This window comes from Chiloscyllium plagiosum, unplaced genomic scaffold (genome assembly GCF_037043375.1).
Source record: "Chiloscyllium plagiosum isolate Xiang-an unplaced genomic scaffold, Cpla_swu_hap1 HiC_scaffold_47, whole genome shotgun sequence".
NCBI lineage: Eukaryota > Metazoa > Chordata > Chondrichthyes > Orectolobiformes > Hemiscylliidae > Chiloscyllium > Chiloscyllium plagiosum.
In genome coordinates, this window is record NW_028270185.1 from 13,547,669 (window position 1) to 13,565,739 (window position 18,071).

An 18,071-nucleotide genomic window follows, 5' to 3' on the forward strand; every position below is an offset into this window, starting at 1 on the left:
TTGCTACGATGCATGTGGGGCAACACAACCCGCACAGTGGAGCTGGATTTGACTAATTAGCACCTTGGTGATACATATGAATTAGAAGCAGACGAAAGGCCACACAGAGTTTATTCCACCATTAAGAAATATAGAAAAAAGGGGCTGGAGTTGGGCATTTGGTCCTTTAAACCTGTCAATATGATCGTGGTTAATACTCCATCTCAACACTGTACTCCTGTGCTCTCCCCATACCAGGAATGCAATACAATTTCGACAAAATGCGTCTCCTGTATCCTACAATTAATAAGCTATCTTAAAATTAGTTATAAAAAGTTGAACGCCTATTTTAGTTATGCGTGGCCCCCAAATCCTAAATCTTACAGTTCCTTGTCAGCCAAGAATCTCTCTCAGATACACTGGGCAAGTTGTGACATCACATCTATTACATTCCTTTGCTTCAATAAACACCCATGAATTAAAATGATTGCAAAATAAAATCAAAAGTCTTCACTGGGGTCTTCAAAGCTATCAGCTAATTAAGAACATTGTCATCAGTCAAAGCAATATAATGGTTTTATTGGAAACATCGGTAGAAAAAGAGTCTCCTCTTTGAAGCCTATAATGTGTGGCTCTATTGATGGAGCACATTGCCACACAGAGTACAGGTATTCAAGAAGAAATCCCATCTTCAATTGTTCAAAGCTTCAAGAGATGGGGAATAGATAGTCTTCCCCGCATTGACCATACCTTAAGAATAAATGATAAAAGGGGAGACAGCAAAGATTTTTTCATCCTATCTCCTCTGACAGGAACCTCAAACTGTTCAGCTCTTTTACCACCATCACCCCAACTTTTTGATTTATTTGCATTTTCCTCATGAAGTTCCTGCCTATCTATGCAAACACTGTTCCAATTCAACTACCGCCATTAGATTGATATTTTCGAAAATTGGTGACTTCTTGTCGATCTATGCTTGTTGAGTTTGTCCGACTGATGTTTGGCAAATTATGCCACTTAACCTGAGCCCTTTGATCAGGCATTTCACATCACCTTAAAGACCTCCAAAGTCAGCACCAACATAATATACCTCACATTTCTGTGTTTGCTGTGTACAAATAGGCTGCTGTGTTCCCCACCTTGAGACAATGGAATCAGAAGTTATCGGAGGGTAGTAGAAATGAGGCCACATTCAGATTAACCTCAATCTTATTGAATAACAGAGCAAGTTTGAGGGTCCAAATGTAAGGTTATAATTCAGAACATTATGTCTGAATAATGCAGTTATGGTCTTTGCTTCCCTCACAAGCCTGTGTCTGAGTTTGTGATGCAGCAAGGGAGATGACTGCAGTTCCTACAGGATGGTGGTGAATGTATTTCTGGAACTGGCAAAGTCCCCTGAGCTTTTTTATGCTCAATTATTGGGTTATTCTATTAAGGAAATCAGGGGATAGTGCAGTAAAGTGGAGTTAAAGTAGATGATCAGCTACATCTTACTGAAGGGAAGAGCAAGTTCAAACGGCTTACTCATAGATTCAGACAACATGGCTTCAGTCCAACTATAGTCCATGCTGAACGTAATCCCAAACTAAACTAGTCCCACCTGCCTGCCCTTGGCCCATATCCTATTCATACACTTGTTTAAGCATCTTTTAAACATTCTAATTGTGCCCACATCCAGCAATCCCTCAGGACGCTCATTCCACACACGATCCACCCTCTGTGTAAAGAATTTGCCCCTCATGACATTTTAAAATCTCTCCTCTCACCTTAAAAGTATAGCCCCTAGTATTTTTGTGTTCTAATAAGAAGCCCTTAAAAGAGAACGTGGCAGCCATTCTTGCTTGGAAATCTTACTTCCTTGGTAGGTAAGCTAAGAACTGGCTAAAAGGTTAACAGCCAGTGAAACTTTATTAAAACAGTAAATGTAGCAAGATTGTTATCTGTAATAAAAGTCAGATACAAGCTAAAACAAGAATTAGCTTGGGTACGTTTACACGGGGGAAACAATATACATTATTATGTGCAATGGAGAGTCGACTGACCATTCAGTCATGTGTAACAATTGAAATTTGGCATTTTCAATTTTAAAAAAAACTTATTAGTAAAGTTCTCATGAGATACAGAGCTGAAAATGTGTTGCTGGAAAAGCGCAGCAGGTCAGGCAGCATCCAAGGAACACGAGAATCGACATTTGGTGCATAAGCCCTTCTTCAGGAATGAGGAAAGTGTGTCCAGCAGGCTAAGATAAAGGGTCGGGAGGAGGGACTTGGGGGAGGTGCTTTGAAAATGCGATAGGTGGAGGGAGGTCAAGGTGAGGGTGATAGGCCGGAGTGGGGTGGGGGCGGAGAGGTCAGGAAGATGATTGCAGGTTAGGAAGGCGGTGCTGAGTTCGAGGGATTTGACTGAGACAAGGTGGGGGGAGGGGAAATGAGGAAACTGGAGAAATCTGAGTTCATCCCTTGTGGTTGGAGGGTTCCCAGGCAGAAGATGAGGGGCTCTTCCTCCAACCGTCGTGTTGCCATGGTCTGGCGATGGAGGAGTCCAAGGACCTGCATGTCCTTGGTGGAGTGGGAGGGGGAGTTAAAGTGTTGGGCTATGGGTTGGTTGGGTTGGTTGGTCCGGGTGTCCCAGAGGTGTTCTCTGAAACATTCCGCAAGTAGGTGGCCTGTCTCCCCAATATAGAGGAGGCCACATCGGGTGCAGCGGATGCAATAGATGATGTGTGTGGAGGTGCAGGTGAATTTGTGGTGGATATGGAAGAGTCCCTTGGGGCCTTGGAGGGAAGTAAGGGGGGAGGTGTGGCCGCAAGTTTTGCATTTCTTGCGGTTGCAGGGGAAGGTGCCGGGAGTGGAGATTGGGTTGGTGGGGGGTGTGGACCTGACGAGGGAGTCACGGAGGGAGTGGTCTTTTCGGAACGCTGATAGGGGAGGGGAGGGAAATATATCACTGGTGGTGGGGTCCGTTTGGAGGTGGTAGAAATGACGGCGGATGATACGTTGTACATGGAGGTTGGTGGGGTGGTAGGTGAGGACCAGTGGGGTTCTGTCCTGATGGCGGTTGGAGGGGCGGGGCTCAAGGGTGGAGGAGCGGGAAGTGGAAGAGGGCATCGTCGGAGGAGGGCATCGTCGACTACGTCTGGCGGGAAATTGTGGTCCTTGAAGAAGGAGGCCATCTGGGTTGTACGGTTTTGGAACTGGTCCTCCTGGGAACAGATGCGGCGGAGACGAAGGAATTGGGAAAATGAGATGGCGTTTTTACAGGGGGCAGGGTGGGAGGAGGTGTAGTCTAGGTAGCTGTGGGAGTCAGTCGGTTTATAGTAGATGTCCGTGTCGATTCGGTCACCCGAGATAGAAATGGAAAGGTCTAGGAAGGGGAGGGAGGAGTCTGAGACGGTCCAGGTGAATTTGAGGTCGGGGTGGAAGGCGTTGGTAAAGTGGATGAACTGTTCAACCTCCTCGTGGGAGCATGAGGCAGCGCCGATACAGTCATCGATGTAGCGGAGGAAAAGGTGGGGGGTGGTGCCAGTGTAGCTGCGGAAGATGGACTGTTCCACATATCCTACGAAGAGGCAGGCATAGCTGGGGCCCATGCGGGTGACCATGGCTACTCCTTTTGTTTGGAGGAAGTGGGAGGATTGGAAAGAGAAGTTGTTCTCTTTCCTCTACACAACCTCCACTCCCGGCACCTTCCCCTGCAACTGCAACCGTAAGAAATGCAAAACTTGCGGCCACACCTCCCCCCTTACTTCCCTCCAAGGCCCCAAGGGACACTTCCATATCCGCCACAAATTCACCTGCACCTCCACACATCATCTATTGCATCCGCTGCACCCGATGTGGCCTCCTCTATATTGGGGAGACAGGCCGCCTACTTGCGGAACGTTTCAGAGAACACCTCCGGAACACCCGGACCAACCAACCCAACCACCCCGTAGCCCAACACATTAACTCCCCCTCCCACTCCACCAAGGACATGCAGGTCCTTGGACTCCTCCATCGCCAGACCATGGCAACACGACGGTTGGAGGAAGAGCCCCTCATCTTCTGCCTGGGAACCCTCCAACCACAAGGGATGAACTCAGATTTCTCCAGTTTCCTCATTTCCCCTACCCCCATATTGTCTCAGTCAAATCCCTCGAACTCAGCACCGCCTTCCTAACCTGCAATCATCTTCCTGACCTCTCCGCCCCCACCCCACTCCGGCCTATCACCCTCACCTTGACCTCCCTCCACCTCTCGCGTTTCCAAAGCCCCTCCCCCAAGTCCCTCCTCCCTACCTTTTATCTTAGCCTGCTGGACACACTTTCCTCATTCCTGAAGAAGGGCTTATGCCCGAAACGTCGATTCTCGTGTTCCTTGGATGCTGCCTGACCTGCTGCGCTTTTCCAGCAACACATTTTCAGCTCTGATCTCCAGCATCTGCAGCCCTCACTTTCTCTCATGAGATACAATCGGGTTATGAAGGTGACAAGAATGTGGCTGACCTAAGAGCCATTATTGCTTGAAAGCATTGTCATACAGAATTTTTACTCCATACGTATACAGAAAGCTTCAATGTCAAAGTGTCATATAAAAGGGTGACACAAATTATGAGGTGGGTCAGAAATCACATACACACACAATCAAATGCTATATAAATGATCGCCATGGGTGTCCCCTGCCTGGTTCGGACCAGTGCCCCTGCCTGGGCCTAGTGCGATTCCAGTCCTATTGGGACAAACAAAAGATAATGGAAGCCTCCAGATCGCTGGGAAAGGACCCACAGGCCCTGCAGGACTTTTCTGCAGCCGTGATCTGCAAGAGGAAGTCCTTTGAGATGAAGAGACTGAGGGATCAGGATATTCAATATTCCATCAGGTACCTGACTGTGCTCCGTTTTAATCATGAAAGGTCTGGTCATGTATTTGACTCCTCAGAAAAAGCAAAGAACATTTTGGACACTTTGAAATAGACCAGATGGTCCAAAGAACATGGACAATAATGATTCTCTATTTCCCTTTATTTGTTTCTTTACCTCGCGCACATCTCATTTTTCTTTATTATTTTATTGCAGAAAGTGTTGTTGGTTTTCTTTTACTGAGGTCAGTGTAGGGTTGGGGATGGGTGAAGTGCCCACTTTTAACTTCTTTGTCCATAACACCTATTATTGTTGTTTATCCTTTGCCTGAGTTTGGGGCACGGCTCAAGTGAGGAGGAGTTATGGAGGTGTACGTGGGTAGTGTAAGCGCCCCCTGTGGGCAGGGGGAAGAGTCTCCCATCAAGTGTTTATTGTATGTTGTAATTGGTTTGGTTTAGTAGGTTTTTAGTAAAGGTAGTTTTTGCAAGCTTTGTTAATGTAGTTTTAATGTGTGTATTGTTTAGATTCTATGAGTCGTCATTTACTTACATGCGGCGCGTTGTGAGTTGGGTTCTTCCTCTCAGGTGTTTAAGAGTTGTTTTAGAGGGATATGGCTAAATGTCTCCTCAAATGGTGCACCTGGAATATTAAGGGGAGTCACTTGCCAGTAAAGTCTCAGGAAGGAGACTGTTGATATTGCCCTGCTGCAAGAAACTCATCTTGATGATAAGAAGCACCTAAAGTTAGAGCAGGGTAGGTTTGATTGGGTGTTTTCCTAAGAACAGGGGAATGGTTATACGTGTCCAGAAGAGTCTCCCATTTAAGTTATTTGATCCAGTTAAAGATGATTTTGGATACTGTTGGGGGGGGACCACTTACTAGGGGTAAGCAATGGGGCACAGGTCTCTGGTGCAGAGTCTGTCCCTGTTGTTCAGAAGGGAAGGGGAGGAGAGTTTTAGTCATTGGGGACGCCATAGTTAGGGGGACAGAAAGAAGGTTTTCCAGGAATGAGAGAGACTCAGATTGGTGTGTTGCCTCCCAGGTGCCAGGGTTTGTGATATCTTTGATCATGTTTTCATGTTCCTTGAGAGGGAGGGGTAGCAGCCCCAAGTTGTGGCCCACATAGGCACCAACAACATAGATAGCAAGGAAGGTGGGGATCTAAGGCAGAAATTTAGGGAGCTAGGGTGGAGCTTAGAGTTAGAACAAACAGAATTGTTATCTCTGGCTTGTTGCCCGTGCCACGTGCTAGTGAAGCGAGGAACAGGGAGGGAGCAAAGCTGAACATGTGGCTGCAGGGATGGTGCAGGAGGGAGGGTTTTGGATTCTTGGATAATTGGAGCTCTTTCTGGGGAAGGTGGGAACTCTACAAACAGGATGGTCTTCTCCTGAACCAGAGGGGTACCAATATCCTGGGGGAGGGGAGGTTTGCTAATGCTCTTCGCGGGTGTTTAAATTAATGCAGCAGGGGGATGGGAACTTGAATTGTAGTTCCAGTGTACAGGGTGTTGAGGGTAGTGAGGTCAGGGATAGATTTACAAGGTCACGAGGAGGCACCAGCAATCAGGATGTTGGTTTGAAATGTGTGTAGTTCAATGCCAGGAGCATCTGGAATAAGGTGAGTGAACTTGCAGCATGGGTTAGTACCTGGGATTTCGATGTTGTGGCCATTTCAGAGACATGGCTAAAGGAAGGACAGGAATGGTGGTTGCAGAGTCTGGGATTTAGATGTTTCAGTAAGAACAGAGAAGATGGTAAAAAAGGCGGGGGTGTGACATTGTTAAGCAAGGGTAGTATTACAGCAGCTGAGATAATGTTTGAGGACTCATCCACTGAGGTAGTTTGGGCTGAGGTTAGAAACAGGAAAGGAGAGGTCACCCTGTTGGAAGTTTTCTTTAGGCCTCCAAACTGTTCCAGGGATGTAGAGGAAAGGATAGCAAAGATGATTCTTGATAGTAGTGAGAGTAACAGGGTAGGTGTTATGGGGAATTTTAACTTCCCCAATATTGACTGGGAATACTATAGTTCAAGTAGTTTAGATGGGTCAGTTTTTGTTCAATGTGTGCAGGAAGTTTTTCTGACATAGTATGTAGACAGGCCAACAAGGGCGATGCCATATTAGATTTGTACTGGGGAATGAACCCGGCCAGATGTTAGATTTGGAGGTTGGTGAGCACTTTGACGATAGTGTCCATAATTCAGTTATGTTGGATAAGGATAGGTATATACTGCAGGGAAAGGGGTTTAACTGTGGGAAAGGCAATTATGATGCAATTAGGCAAGATTTAGGATTCATAGGTTGAGGAAGGAACTGCAGGGGATGGACACTCTTGAAATGTGGAGATTATTCAAGGAACAGCTACTGTGGGTCCTTGATAAGTATATACCTATCAGGCAGGGAGGTAGTTGTCAAGAGAGGTAGCCATGGTTTACTAAAGAAGTTGAAGCTCTTGTCAAGAGGAAGAGGAAGGCTCATGTGAGGATGAGGCGTGAAGGCTTGAGAGTTATAAGCCAGAAAAGATTTAAAGAGAGGGCTAAGAAGAACCAGGGGGGGACATGAGAACTTGTTGGCGGATAGGATCAAGGGAAACCCTAAGGCCTTCTATATGTATATCAGGAAGAAAAGAATGACTAGAATAAAATTAGGAGAAAGTGAGGTCTGCAGATGCTGGAGATCAGAGCTGAAAATGTGTTGCTGGAAAAGTGCAGCAGGTCAGGCAGCATCCAGGGAACAGGAGAATCGATGTTTCTGGCATAAGCCCTTCTTCTCATTCCTGAAGAAGGGCTTATGCCCGAAACGTCGATTCTCGTGTTCCCTGGATGCTGCCTGACCTGCTGCACTTTTCCAGCAACACATTTTCAGCTAGAATAAAATTAGGGTCAATCAAAGATAGTAGTGGAAAATTGTGTTTGGAATCTAAGGATATAGGGGAAGCACCTAATGAATATTTATCACGAATATTCACATTGGAAAAGGGCAATGTTAATGTGAATAAGGAGATACGGGCTACACGATTAGATGGGATTGAGCTTGACAAAGAGGAGTTTTAAGCAATTGTGGAAAATCTGAAAATAGATAAGATCCCAGGGCCGGATAGGATTTATCCTGGGATTCTCTGTGAAGCCAGGGAGGAGATTGTAGAGCCTTTATCATCGTCGATGGGAGTAGTGCCAGAAGACCGGAGGATAGCAAATGTTGTTCCCTTGTTTAAGAAGGGAGTTGAGACAACCCTGGTAATTATAGACCAGTGAGCCTTACTTTGGTTGTGGGTAAGGTGTTTGAAAAGGTTATAAGAGAAAGGATTTACAATCATCTGGAAAGGAATAATTTGATTAGGGATAGTCAACACGATCTTGTGAAGGGTAGGTCGTGCCTCACTAACCTTATTGAGTTCTTCAAGGAGGTAACAAACAGGTGGATGAAGGTAAGGTGGTTGATGTAGTGTATATGGACTTCAGTAAGGTGTTTGATAAGGTTCTATACCATAGGCTATTGCACAAAATAAGGATTTTTGGGATTGAAGGTGTTTTAGCAGTTTGGATGAGAAATTGGCTAGCTGAAAGAGGACAGAGGGTGGTAGTTGATGAGAAATATTCATCCTGGTGCTCAGTTACCAGTGGTGTGCTGCAAGCATCCGATTTTACTGCTCCTCGGATGCTGCCTGAACTGCTGTGCTCTTCCAGCACCACTAATCCAGAATCTGGTTTCCAGCATCTGCAGTCATTGTTTTTGCCTGTTTTGGGACCACAACTGTTTGTCATTTTTATAAATGATCTGGTGGTGGGCATACAAGGATGGGTTAGTAAATTTGTAGATGACACGAAGGTAGGGAGAGTTGTGGATACTACTGAAGAATGTTGTGGGTTACAGAGGGGCATAGATAAGTTGGAGAGCTGAGCTGAGAAGTGGCAAATGGAGTTTAATGTGAGGTAGTTCACTTTGGAAAAAGTAACAGGAATGCAGAGTACTGGGCAAATGGTAAAATTCTTGGCAGTGTAGATGAACAGAGAGATCTTGGTGTCCAGGTGCATAAATCCCTGAAAGTTGCCACCCAGGCTGATAGGGTTGTGAAAAAGGTATATGATGTATTGACGTTTATTGTTAGAGGGATTGAGTTTCAGAGCCACGAGATCATACTTCAGCTGAACAAGACACTGGTGCGGCTGCACCTGAAGTATTGCGTGCAGTTCTGGTCACCGCATTATAGGAACGATGTGGAAGCTTTGGAAAGGGTTCAGAGGAGATTTTCTAGGATGTTGCCTAGTATGGAAGGAAGGTTTTGCGAGAAATGGCTGATGGAACTGAGGGTGTTTTCGTTGGAGAGAAGAAGGTTGTGAGGTGACTTAATCGAAACATAAGATAATCAGAGGGCTTTTAATTGAGGGGTGATAGATTTAGGACAGATATCAGGGGTAGTTTCTTTACTCAGAGAGCAGGGGCATAGAATGACCTGGCTGCAACAGTAGTAGACACACCAATGTTAAGGAGAAAGTGAGGTCTGCAGATGCTGGAGATCAGAGATGGAAATGTGTTGCTGGAAAAGCGCAGCAGGTCAGGCAGCATCTAGGGAACAGGAGAATTCTCCTGTTCCCTAGATGCTGCCTGACCTGCTGCGCTTTTCCAGCAACACATTTCCACACCAATGTTAAGGGCATTTAAATGGGCATTGAACATACATATGGATAATAATGGAACGGTGTAGGTTAGATGGACATCAGATTAATTTTGCAGGTCAGCACAATATTGTGGGCTGAAAGGCCTGTACTGTGCTGCAGCATTCCATATTCTATGAATATGGGCAGTTTGTAATTCTTAAAGCTTTAATGGTGAAGAGTATGGCATCTTAAATCTACTGTCCCCCGACACACCCCTCAGATTCCTGACTGATGCACTTTGGAGGTTGATTGCCTTTGGAATGCGACACATTATCATAGAGGGAGACTTTAATTGCCTCATGGACCCCACAGTGGATAGAATGCCCAAAGGTTCCCCAAATACCTCTCTGCAATCCAAGCAATTAATTGATTTAGGCTTGGATTTGGGGCTGGTGGATGTTTGGAGATGTCTCCACCCCATGGGTAGGGACTTCACTTTTTTCTCTAATCCACACAAGTGTCACACCAGGATTGACCTTTAACTAGAACCCTCGGTTTTACTAGATTTGGTGATGTCCTGTAAAATTGGAAACATAGCCATTTCTGATCATGTGGCAGTGTTTTTGGAGGCTGAGATTAAGGGCAATGGAACAGGTTCCCAGCATTAGCGAATGGATCTTTTCATTCTCAAGGACAGTAAATTTGTTGAGTTCGCGTGAGTTTAAAGCGTTCTTGGCTGTCAATTTGGGTATGGCTAGTAATCCGTCTATACTCTAGGATATTGCTAAGGCCGATGCTAGGGGGATAGTTATCTCTTATTCAGCTTTCCGGAAGTGACATAAGGAACAGCAGCAATATCTGCTTGAGGTATGGTTGAAGACAGCTGAGACAGCACATATTGATAGGCCATCGGTGACTAAATTGCAGCGAGTCACAGCTCTCCAGGTTTCTTTGAACTCCATGCTCACTCAGACAGCGAAGAAAGAACTCTCTTTCACAAAACAAAGGCTGTTTGAGCATGGGATAGGCTCGGCAAATACCTGGCATATCTGATCAGGAAAAAGAGTGCCCTCCAATCCATTACACCAATTAGAGATGGCACTGGGATTCTTACTGGTGACTCTAAAAGGATCAATGCGGCATATCACAGTTTTTACTTTGAGCTATATTGGTCAGAATGCTGCAAGGATAGGGAGGCTAAAATGGAAACTTTTTTAAAGAACTTGAATCTTCCAAGTTTGACCTCTGAACAGGCGTCTCCCCCTTGACAGTTAAAGAGATACAGGAGGCAGTAAGACAGCTCTAAAGAGGGAAGGGAAGGCACCCGGTCCTGATGGTCTCCCGAGTGAGTTCTACAAAGAATTTCTAAATATCCTGTCAGGGCTAATGCTGGGCATGTACAAATATTCACACAGACATGACTGCCTCCCGCCATCCCTGAGAGGCTAACATCTCTCTCCTTCTCAAGAAAGGGAAGACTCCAGAGGACAGTGCTTCATCTGGGCCTATTTCGCTGTTTAATTCTGACTTTAAAATTTTAACCAAGACACTTGCGTTGCAATTGGAGAAGGTGTTGCCCTGTATTGTTACGGAGGACCAGACTGGTTTTATAAAGAGCTGTAAGTCCTCCAATAATATTAGAAGATTACTGAATATAGTCCGTGTGTCAGCACGATCGGTTCAGGGTTTGGTGATGTCTTTAGAGAAAGCATTCAATTGGGTGGAGTAGCCATATCTTTTTATAGTCTGGAACGGTTTGGTCTAGGTGAGGTCTTTGTCAGATGGGTGGAGGTCCTGTGTAGGGCCCCTCTGGCTGCAGTTCTCACCAATGGTGTAAGATCCAGTAAAGTCAGTAGTTTAGGGGCAGTTGGCAAGATTGTCCCCTTTCACCACTACTGTTTATGTTGGTGATTGAGCTGCTGACAGAGGCTATCCGTGAGGACCCTAATACAGCTGCCCCGTAAGTGGGATCAAGGGCACACAAGATTATATTATATGCAGATGATGTTCTCCTCCTCTTACCAAACCCGGTAGCTTCTGTACCCCATTTAAAACAATGTATTAATTTATTTGGCTCTTTTTCAGGACTAAAGATCAAATTTGCAAAGTCAGAGGCTATGCCCGTGGGTTGGTCTTAAGGGAATACCTGATATCGAAGGTGAATTACAATTCCCTTCAAATGGTTGTTTGGTGGGGGGGGGGGGGGGGGGGGGGGGGTTCATTACTTAGGTATTCTTGTTATTCCCACCTTTGATCAATTATTTCAAGTGAACTTTGCTCATTTGCTTGACAAGATTAGACAAGACCTTCAAAGATGGGAGGCCCTTCTACTCTCTTGGTCAGGTCAAATAGCCTTTACCAAAATTAATGTCCTTCCTCTGATGTTTCCCAGGTAAAGATTGTGGACACTCACTGGTTGGCTTAGTTCTTTTGTGGCCCCTCATTAAGCTTGCCAAATTGCAGTTACCTCAAGGGTTGGGGGGAGTAGACGTCCCTGAAATTAAGAGATACCAACTAAGCTCCCTTCTGTCCTTCGTGAGCGACTGGGCTTGTGAGGACCCGAGATCAATATGGTTGGATATTGAGGTCTCCCAGGTAAACTGTCCCCTGACTAGTCTGTTGTGTATGGCTAAGATGAGAACAGTTATGGAATACTGTCAGAATCCAGTCATTATTAATACAGCTAGAGCATGGAGAGCAATGCGACAGAGTGAGGGCAGTTTATCTAAAACCTTCTTTCTTACCCCTATAGTTGGTTCGCCGGGATTCTGACCAGGGATGATGGACCCTGGATTCAAACTGTGGGAAACTAGGGGAGTCTCCTGTTTGGGAGACCTGTTTGAGGGGGAGATCATGATGTCCTTCGACCAAATGAGTTCCAAGTATGGATTGCCCAGCAGAGATCTTTTTTGTTATTTTCAGGTTAGGGACTTCATCCAAAAAAATTTACACTTTTGACCAATCCCTATAGGTCTGACACAGAGGAGATTGCTTCACGCCACAAGCACTCTCTCCCTTAGTAATTTCTACCATCTACTGGGGGGTGGTGCCTCGAATGACATTGAGCAACTATATGAGGTCTGGGAGTAAGAGTTTGGAGTGGAGGTCCCCTAAGAGACATGGGAGGACATTTATGAAAAAGATCTCCATCTGTAACAGACCACACACCATGCAAAGGTTCTTCATCAGGTTCATTTGGCCCCAGATCACCTTGTGAAATTCAAAAAAGGAGCATTTCCAATGTGCCCCAAGTGCAAACTAAGCACAGGTACTCTCACTCATTGTTTGTGGTCATGTCACAAGCCTCGTAGGTACTGGAGTGCTGTGGCTGGAGTAATAGAGAAGGTTGGGGACCGAAGTGAAGGTAGTCCCGGTCTCTCTTCTCTTGGGCTTGCTGCATTTATCTTCCTTAAACACAAATAGGAAAAAGCTATTTAACATTCTCACTTACTATGCAAGGAAGAACACTTTGATGTGCTGGGTGTATGAGAACCGTCTGGGCCTGTTGGGGTGGCATAAGTTAATTGTGGAACACATCGCATTTGGATTTCCTCACAAACATGACGCACGCTAAAATGGAACTTTTTCATAAGACATGGCAGCCCTCTTTGAATTACCTGGATGCAGATTTGTCTGCCATTTTAATTAGGGCATTTGTTTAGCCATCAATGATTAGGTTTAGTGAGCCAAGTGCTCTGGGACGAAGAATCCCAAATAAATACAGGTGTAATAATTAATGCTCCTGAACGTTGGGAACTTCGGTGTGGTTGTGCTGAGTGTCATTATAGATTTGGAGTGAGTATAATTTTGATTTGTTTTGTAGAGTTGGGTAGTAGTTAGTTCATTGTAATTGTTATAATTTTAAATTGTTACATTTTTGTAATTTTACAAAGAAAAAAATTTTCTATAAGAAAATAATGTTGGGATAGGGTTGCGTCTATATTTATTTTTAGATAACCTTCAATGGATAACAGCAGAAAGAGGGCAATTAAGGACAGAACATGAGCGTTCAATTAGGCTTGTCCATCTTAGCTTAGAACTGAGGGGGAGGGTTATCACAACAAGCAAGGCTGCTTCTCATGACAAGGAAGTGACCAACTATTAAAACGTTTGGACATTAGAATTTGAAAGCAGTTTTGCTCGGAAAGCTTTGCATTCTTCCCGGATTGTTTTGCTTTTATTACTTAACGGGACAAGTCTACTTCAGTTCATTGATCTTCTCCTCCACCGACTCTCGGCTGTCGTCCAGGACCTCGGCCACCTTCTTGCCCATTTTGTAGAACTGGAAGGTCGGGATGTGGATGATGTCGCAGGCTTCGGCCGTGTCCTCCGAGTCGTCGACGTTCACTTCGTAGAAATACACAAGGTTGTTGAGCTGGGCGATCTCCCTCATGATGGGCTTCAGGCCCTGGCACGTCTCACACCAGGTGCCTGAGAAGAAGATGACCACCAGGCGCTCGCCGGCGTCTTTGATGTACTTGTCGAACTGGGTCTTGCTGTTGATGGTTTTTAGGGGAATGCCTCCCTCTGCCTTGCCCGGCGTCGGCGGAGCGCCTTTCTCCCCAGGTTTCGCCAAGTCCTTGGCAGCCTTGCCTTTGTCCGCCGGTGCCACATCGGCCTTGGTTGGGATGCTTTTGCGGCCCGACGTGCCCACCTCGGCAGGCGAGTGGGCCCCCTTCGCCTGTTGTGAGGCACCGGCCTTCTCCGAGGCCGGTGGCGCGCTCTTGCCCTGCGCCTTCTTGGGCTTCCCCAGTGTGCTGCCCGCACCCGCCATGTGCTCCGCCCCTCTCTGACACGTGCTCAGAGCAGCTTCCGCTCCAGCCCTTCAGACGCGCCCTTCATTGTGACGTTCGCAAACCACACCCAGTGAAAACAATACGACTGATGATAGGACAGCCGGGGAGCCGCCCGCCAATCGGAATTGAGTTGAAATTGACCGCCGTTGCTCCTTCGCTGGATTCAAATTTGGCGCTGTTCGGCTGTGAACCAATCACACTTCAAAATAGGGAAACGCAGTTACCTCATCGTGATTGGCCAGTACTGTAGCCAACTAGCCAATCACATTGAACATCAGCCCATCCTTGCACACTCGAGCGGGTGGCGACAGTTTGTTGGTGAGCAAACCCGAGAGACGCTTCGAAACACAGCTTCGAGTTGAGCGGCCCAGGTTCGGAAAGGATGGAGACGAACTGATGGACCGAGCTGAGGCTCACTGGGACAGCCTCCAGAAGCTGACGATTTGTGTGGTGTGACCAAGATTTCACGTCGCACTGCCGAATGTGAAAAGCGCCGGCCGCCGGCCTTGAGCGTACGCACATTGGCCAGGCCACGGCGGCGAAAATGCGGGAAAAACGTGACGGGAGCATGCGCACTGGTTTGAGCGGTGCGTCATTGCCCCGCCTCTTTCGTCCGGCAGCCCTCCCCTTCCGCGCGACTTCATCGTGGTCGCCCGTCTCTATGCGACCAGGGAGGAGCGGAGAGTGCGCTGTTTAAAGTCGTTAAAAATCACACAACACCAGGTTATAGTCCAGCAGGTTTATTTGGAAGTACTAGCTTTACGAGCGCTGCTCCTTCATCAGGTATCTATGAAGCAGGACCATAAGACATAGAATATAGAGTAATAGATTACAGAGTCATGCAAGTAAAATGATTAACAAACCTAGATTGTTGAAAGACCTAACAACAATCTAGGTTCTGGATGAGTGGTGCTGGAAGAGCACAGCAGTTCAGGCAGCATCCAAGGAGCTTCTCTTCCAGCACCACTAATCCAGAATCTGGTTTCCAGCATCTGCAGTCCTTGTTTTTACCTCAACAATCTAGGTTTGTTAAATATATCACTTTATTTGCATGACATTAATCCTTCACTTTCTCACAAACATTCCCTTTGTCAGGTCTATCAAGTTGAGGTTTTCCCATTGTGTTAAAAGTACAATATGAATGCAAATTATTTTTGGATTGGATATATTATTAGGTTGCTACGGCCAGTGACTCCATCTGGTCCAGTTGCTTTTTGTGGGTTTAGTCTCAAGAAGGCTTATCTCACGTTTGCAGCAGTGACCCTGGGTATAGGTGCATCCGAGGTTGTTGTGATATTGTTTCACTGACATCCTGTTCAAAACAACTGTAAAATGCGTTGAATTTGTCAGATAGGGATGTACTGTTGCCCACAATTCTGTTTGACTTTGCTTTGTAACCCATAATGTTGTGTAAGCCTTGCCACAAACGACAAGTGTCCACATGGTTGGTCTGGGTCTCGAGCTTAGCTTGGTATTGCCTCTTGGCATCTTTGATGGCCTTACAAAGGTCATATCAGGAGATCCTGTAGAAGTCAGGGTTGCCCGACTTGTAAGTCTCAGACCTGGACTCCATTCGGGAGTGGATCTCTCAGTTTCCATTTGGGGAACATTTGGATTAACTTCTTCAGCACGCAATCGTCTACACACTTACTAATGAAGTTTATGATAGTAGTTTAGGTTGTCTGCTGAGTTATCAAAAATGGACCAGTCCACTGACTCTATGCAGTCCCGTAGAAGCCCTTCTATTGCCTCAGACTAACACTGCACTATTTTCTGTACCGGGTCCTCATGCTTCAATTTCTGCTTGTAAGCTGGGACAAGGAGGAGCACACCATTGTGATCTGATTTTCCAAAATGTGGACCCTAACCCAGTGATGGTTGTATAGCAATGGCCAAGAGTGTTTGGATTTTCAGTGGGATAGGTTGATAGTACCTTGGTAGCACATTATTGAGGTTGGACTGGTTGAAGTGACCATCTACAATGAACAAGGCCTTGGGTATTCTGTCTCAAGACTGTTGTAGCGTTGTACACTATGTCAAGTGCACTCGCCACTTCCACATGGGGGGGGGGGGGGGGGGGGGGGATGTAGACCATGGTCAGGATAGCAGCGGTGAGTACACACTGCAGGTCGTAGGGATGGCACTTTACTGTAAGATATTCTAGGTCTGGAGGCATTAACTTGCCAAGGTCATCACATCTAAGCACCCATAGGTGTGTCGATTAGGAGGCAGACCCAATCACCCCTTGCCTTTCCTGAGCACACATAGCAGTCCATTCAGTGAACTGAGAAATCCTCAGGTTGTAAGGCACAAATTGCTAAAAGGATAAAATTGCTAAAGAATTAAGAGAAGGTAGAGAATTGATATAAAAATGTTATAGTTATTTAAAAATAACTAGTGAAACAGATACATCAGACAATCAGATACATCCTGAAGCTGCCAAATTCTCTGGCAGGTTTGTAAAATATATTTTCACATCAAAGTACAGTGTCTGTATTCATGAAAAAAAACACTACTCCTTCTACACTTGGTAGGAAGCAGGCGCAGAAAGATGGGCTCAACACAATCACTTTCCACAACCCTAAGCAATTGCTGGAGAAGTAGTGGTGGATTAAGTCTTGAAAGCAGCTGAACTGCCCCGACCTTTAGGCAGGTGCAATGCACAACATAAGACACTGAATGAAAGGTTCACCAGAACTACAGCAGTACAAGGTCTTGCATTACTGATCTGATAGCATTCAAACTAAGAAAAAGGTCACTCATGATAGTCCAGTCTCCTGTGAGGATTAAATATCGCAAAGGTACAGCTGGATAGACCAATGATGACACCAAATTTGGAGGTGGATAGTCGATAATAAGGACGACCGCAACATCTCACAGCAAGGCATGTACGTATACATGTGGAATGGGCAAATATTTGCCAAATGAACTTTAACACAAATATGAAGTCAGACATTCTGGTGGATAGAACATTGGAAGCAAATCTGGATGAAATAGAGAAACAAAGGGATCTCAGGGTACAAAAGACTTGGAGATCCAGATATACCAATCTTTAAAATGAAATGAACAGGTATAAAAATGATCAAGAAGGCTAATCAAATGTTTGTCTTTATATTTACAGGGATAGAGTACATAACAGTAGAAGTCATGAAACAGCTACAAACTAAGCAGGTTTTATTTCTACAGGGATAGAATGAAGTCCAGGTCTGAGACTTACAAGTCAGGCAACCCTGACTTCTGTAGGATCTCCTGGTATGACCTTTGTTATGCTGATTCTGTATCAAACCTTGGTTAGACCATACTTGAGTATTGCATGCAGTTCTGGTCACTATATTATGGAAAGGATATAGAGGCATTGGGGTAGATGCAGAGATTTACAAGGATGATACCAGGAATATGTGGGTATACACCAAAAATGTTTCCTGTTCTGGGGAACTGCAGAACAGACTGCATCATTCTAAGTGGTCATCAACAAATCCATTGTGGAATTCGGAAGGAACACTAAGAGTGGTGAAAATGTGGAATTTACTGCCACTGAAGTGGCTCAATAATATATATGCATTTAGGGGAAACTAGCCAAGCATCTGAGGGAGATGGGGTTAGAAGATAACAGTGACAGATTTAGTTGGTGGATGGTGGAGGGAAGCTCAAGTAGAACATAAATGCTCCAAATAGCTGGTTTCTGTGCTATGTATGCTCATGTGACCCTGCATTGATATGTGGCAGTAGGAAAGTAAGCAAACCATCAGAAACATGATTAGACCTACCTTCCTCTTGCACCCTGAACAGGACATCATTTGTCTGTATAGTAACAGCCTTTAAAACCTGACAATAGCTAAAGCCTTAAGTTAAGGCCTTAAA

General features: G+C 45.5%; 1 pseudogene; it reads right to left on the reverse strand.

Annotated features, from left to right (window-relative positions):
* Window positions 1-13,346: 13,346 nt before the first annotated feature.
* On the reverse strand, window positions 13,347-14,669 carry LOC122542947 (thioredoxin pseudogene; annotated as a pseudogene).
* Window positions 14,670-18,071: the final 3,402 nt, after the last annotated feature.